We start from the raw sequence: 6,000 nt of genomic DNA on the forward strand, positions 1-6,000 counted from the left end.
GGTAATTGACTTCCATAAATTTAGAACAAAGGAAATGTGTTTCTTAATTCCAATTACGTTTGTTTTTAAACCGATTTGATTTCCATTTTAGTAAAAAAAGCAGCACCAAGGTTACACATTTCAGTATGTTCTACTGCTTAAAACTGAGTTATAAGTTCCTCAGTTTTACTTATGATAATATCTTGAGGGCATGTTATAAGATAGATGTGTTCAAAAGTCTGTATTTTTCATACTGATGTTCAAATCACACTGCTTTAAGCAACAGAGCATGTTTGAAGAAACAGAGCAGAGAACTTAATAAAAAAATGTTGTAAACTGGTGGTGTGATCAGAGGAGAATTCTGGGAGCCAGGCCATGTTTCTGAACCTCCATCACCTCTTGTTGGAATGGCACTTACTCTTAATTATGGCATGCTTCAGTTTTCACGCCCCTAAAATCATCTGACTTGCTCAAACTATTGCATACACAGTTTGTGCTAGTGTAACTTTTACTATACATTACTCCAATCTGAACATTTTAGAATAGACTCAGTGACAAAGTAGTCCACTGTTTTCCTGAAAGCACTTTATATACACGTAATTTTTAAATTCCCCAAATGTCACAATTTATGGGTCCTGTTTACTAAACATCATCTTAGAAATGAGCTTTGAAGTACAATTAATTGAGTTCTGAATCACACCAGTGATGAGTAATGCACAGACATAACAGCTAGGGGACAAAATGCAAGTTTCATGTATGTCAGGTTTTTCCTGCTGCTTTTGATGTTGCAAAACCTTTGTGAGCAGCAGACTTTCTCATGTGAATTTTAGAGGCTTTCTTATAGCACAGCATCTTTAGCAGCTCTTTGAGGTTTCTAGATCTTTTTTGTGATGGTTTTGAAAAGACTAAATTAAAAGTAAAAAACAAACCATACACTAAATAAGAGACTTAATACTATCATCTCTTGAGAGATTGCCCTATTTGGCTCAGATAATGCTTTCACTTCTCTTGCTTTACAGAGTAATTTGGTATGATTAGTACAAATCTCTAGTTAAAACCTGAAATCCGTACTTGTATAAACCAAGCATATCAAGTACCTATCCCTTGAGGCAAGAAACCTTTACCACATATTTTTACTTCTTGTTGATATTTCAGAAACGCCTTTGCTTTTATTAAATTCAGTAGGTTTGCTTAGCTTCATAGCAACTCAGATTGGACTCCGATATTTACTCAGAAGCATTCATTTGCTTATTATTGGAGTTCTTTGGGTCTTTTAAATATGAAATTACATCCAGTTTGAATTAGAACAAAGTACCTCAGGAAAAAAAAAACACTACATAATTACGCTTTTTATTACTTCCAGCCTTAAAATATTTAACTGAAAAAGGAGTCATAGCTGTTTATTTACTTTCAATTTTTCATGTCTTCTAATTCATAGAAGGAAAAAAAAACCCCACACTTCTGAGTACAATGGAGCTACTGCATTTAAGCTTCTCCAATATGATGGTAATTTAAAGAAAGAACCTTCTGGGCTTCTCAAAGGCAGCTTTACTTAATGTAAAATAAGAGAGCTTCATTGCCTGTATGGAGACAGTTGCTGCTAAAACATTTTGTGCAACAGTAAACAAAAGACGACCCATTTACAAAATAAAAAAGCAGTAACAAAGAAATTGTTGAACACTCACAGCATGATACTTACATGGGATAAAATAGCTTTTTGCTCATCAACAAATCAATAAAGCTGAAGGTAGCTACTTCCTAACAGGAAAGGAAGTCTGCCCAGTGCTTACCTCCTAGGTTCATCAAACAACATCATAATTGACAACATTGTGCTTATTTGAAATCCAGACCTTCTTTAATGCTAACATTTACCAGTGCAACTACTGGAAGTTGGGGTAACAAGGAATTCACCATCTGTGCAAAAAGCACAGTTGTTTTGAGGGCAGGAAGCGGAAACCTCAGCAGCCCTCCTCAGATGCGAGCCTACTGGTAGATCACAGCTGCCATTTCTGTGCCCCAACATTATCAGTGAAGTTCATTCAACAGCGTATGTTGTTTGGAACTGTTGTCAGGATCTACTTATTTGTTGTTCACTTTGGATAAAAACGAAAAATCTATACCTGGATGAGTCAGCTATGACATATATGCAAGCAAAAGTCAGTCTGATGTCCTCTTTTATGTCCATTCTCACCGAGTTTATCAGCAGATTTCCTTTGGTGCCTAAAGTAGTCCGAGTACTCTGTTTTTGGATATACAGCATTTCAAACCTACTACAGACTATTATTATCCCTCGGCCTGACACATCTCAGTGCAGAGGATAATGTGGAGTAAAATATCCTAAGATGAGAGACACTGTTTAAAGCAATAAGAATTCATTTCTTCAGGATAAATGATACTTCTCATAGCACGTGTCAACAAAATAAAGATTTTAAAATGAAAAAAATACACCTAAACAAGCTTTCTTTATGAGGAAGGTGTATTGACATGTTGTAGGAAACAAGCAATCAAGGTTATAAATACTATATAGTTAGTAAGTCACAAGATTACAGAGCTAGGAGATGAAGAATTACATAAGATTGTCTATTCCATCTCACTACACTGGGACAAAATGAAGTGTGCCCAGATAATCCTCAGCAGATATTTGTCTAACCTATTTTTAAAAAAGAAGAGATTTCCTCAGTGCCCATAGGTACCACATTCCAACCTCTCATTAACTAAAATATCAGAAAGATACACTGTTTGCCAGCTTTCAGCAGCAGTACCTTTCCCTTCTGACTCCTATTACTTTTCATGTCTTGTATTTCATACCATATAAAGTCTCTAAAATTGTTTAGATTGGGGGGGGCGGAAGGGGGGAAAGGAGGTTGTTGATAATCCTTAGAGATTCCTTAACCGGTCTTCCTCATTATTCCTTCTTTTAAAAATGTGTGGCTAGGTGCAATTTTCATGCAGAATCCATGCTTGTCTTGCCCATATTGCTGATCTGATAGGTGGGTAAAGTAAAACAGCCTTTGGACAAATTGGGGCCTAAAAAACAAGCCATATGTTTTCACCAGAAGTACCTGGTTTTACAAATCTGATGGTGGGGGGAGAAGTAGAGAGTTTGTCTGTGCGAGAGCCAATTTGAACGCACAGTCAATGATATGGGTGGGTATATTTTAATTAATCTAAATGGTCTGACATAGTAAAGAGTCAATGGTCTATTTCATCTGCATTTAAAAAGGCTATCACTAGGGTGAAGATTCAGAATCAGATTCAGATTCAAAATCAGATTTTGGGGGTAAAGATTCAGAATTTTGACTCCCGTGGTTCCAAAGCCTTTACTGTTTTTGGTTCTGCTGACCCTCTACCCTCTTTGCCCGATCTTGCTCAGCTTTGTGTTTGGTCTCCTCAGTCTGGGACATATAGTCAACAGAGACTTACCTGGAGACAACCTGCCCTGGTACATCCCTGAGATGAGGCAACAAAATCAGAAGCTTAGACTGATGTGCTTGTCCCTTTTACAGGAGAGGCACTCTCAAGGGATTATTACTGAATGAAGTACTGAAATTTTATTGAGTAATGGCCCCATCTTAGTGCATAAGTAACAAACTAAAAGTGTTGATTCATCAGCTCCATATATTGGAGTGACTTGAATTTGAGGTTCAGTAACCAATTCAAGAACTTTTTAATAGCATGCAGATGGCAAAGATGAATAGAGTCAGCATTCCGAGTAAGAGTCCTGTCCACCACCTTACATGGTATTTTCCAGCTGATGAGGAAATCTATATAGAGATTCAGAAATGAACAAATGAGCAGTTTCGATCATGCTGATCTGTTTTGTTTTATAAGGACTTTTTCTTGAACATTTATGAAATTGAATAAATGTAAGCAGTGCATTTGGTAATCTGAGGCAGTTGTGTAGACTCACATATTTATTGCAGAAAAAAGGTCAAGCTTCTGCATGGGCAACTACCATCCAGCCCTGTTCACAAAGGGAGCATGATACCTTGGACAATGGAAATTAGGGGGGGTATGTCAAAGGTTTAGGGACTAGGCTTCTCCCTTACTTGATTTGGTCTATCTCTAGAAAAAAAAAAAAAAAAAAGTCCTTTCTCTTATCACTATACCCAAGTGGAGCAAAAGTCCCACATGACAACATAGGCATGTGGTTTATGCTGACATAATCTGTATGGACAAGGAGGAAAATGCAAAATGTTTACATAATAGACACACTATTATCATTACTGCTAGTCTACCTAGGGGAAAAAGCATTCTGTGCATTTTGTTTATTTGAATGTGTGTTCATGGGTATTGTCTCTGATGCATTCATTCAGATTTAAATGCTGTTTGCAACAACACTCAGTGCTAAGTTACATGCGATAAGGTCAAATTCTTTGCAAAAAATAAAATAAACAACATTTTTCAGGGAATGTTGCTACTGTTACAAAACGTTTTCTAGCACATAACCTATTTCTCAGATTTGCATGGCACAAGGTTAATTGTTAAATGACAGAGGTATGGAGGAAGAAAGACAACTCCTTCCCCTGATGTGATTTCTGAAGCATTACTGTATACAACTAAGTCTCACTGAGGAGGAATGCATGCAGCTGTGCATGCATTCCAGTCTTTACTGGAAAAAGCATACACTGCTACATGTGTGCCATTTTTAGTTTTTCCTGTTTTCCCCCCAAAGACTGGTAAGTGTTTTTTCTTGTCCTTCACTCCAAAAAAAGGCTGAACTGTTCATAGGATATTCTGCTATCATCTTACAGGCACTTCCCCCCCACCCCATACACTCTAGCAAAGAGATAGCACTGCAGATGTGTCACCCAGAAGTGCTTTGACTGGCACCTGACCTACAGCAAAGCCTTGTTTGATATCTCCTTCTCTATTCTGTTTTCATATGTATTACTAGAGTCTACTGCGCAAGGAACAGATGTTCATCCTACTGTGCTGTATGATTGTTTTAAGTGGCTTTCTTGGAACAGATGTTCTCCTACATGCATTTTGTTTTCTCTAGGTTTTATGCACTAACAGCTGACAACTAATTCTTGCTTAAGTTGAAGGAAAAACACTTAGCGGAGAGTCCCACCTAGGCTGTGGGCAATCACTTCTAGTACTTAGAGCCAGCCAAGGGTAATACAGTATGACAGAATATATTGATATATCAATAACCTGAAGTAGTACAAGAAACATACTAGTTTAAGGAGGTAGGTAGGGGCATCACTGGGTTCAAGCCACAGGAAGCTGCAGGCAAAATTTGTAGTCTGCAAGGAGGCCAGATCATGCAAGGAGTCAAATACCACAGCAGAGTTCAGAACAAGAATCTAGGCAGGAAAAGAGGCTGAAGTAGGGCAGCAAATAGGCAGCGACAGAGGAAAGAGAAAAGGTGGACGGGGCAGATCACAAGCCTCAGGTATCTCTGCAACACACACCTGGTAGAATCCCCTTAAATGCTAGCTTGGCACAACAACCCATGATATTCCTAATGGACAGCTAGCTCACCCTCCAAAAATTCGTTGTTGGGGAGACAAGGGAGTTGAGGAGGACCAACAGATAACTCTTTGGTGGATGCTGACAGAGGCTTACAAAGCTCCAGCAATGCAGTCAGTCTTTTTATAGGGAGATATTTGGAAACAGTTTGCTTAGCAGACTGACAAAAAGGGGCAAGCAGTCCCTTCTTGAACCTGAGTAACAAAATAATTCCATTTCTAGTTCTGGCCTGAAAAAGAGTAAAGTTTCTAGAGAATAAAATGGAAAGTAGCAAACTGAAGGTCTGAATGCCAGAAAAGCTGCACAGCTGCAGATTTTTTATCATTTTATCTGTTCCAGTTCACCCATCCATAATCCATAGGCAGGGTAAGACTTGCAAGTATTGCTGAACTCAGTGCAAACTGTTCTAGGTTAGATTTCTCTTACTGATTTGTGAAAAAAGAAGAAAAGTTAGGACAGTTGAACTCTATAATGTGTCAAAATAGATATCTAAATACTGACAAATTCAACACCTGTCACCAAAGAGGCGTTTACAAGCAGTGCCTG

The sequence above is a fragment of the Dromaius novaehollandiae genome, chromosome Z (genome assembly GCF_036370855.1).
Source record: "Dromaius novaehollandiae isolate bDroNov1 chromosome Z, bDroNov1.hap1, whole genome shotgun sequence".
Lineage (NCBI taxonomy): Eukaryota > Metazoa > Chordata > Aves > Casuariiformes > Dromaiidae > Dromaius > Dromaius novaehollandiae.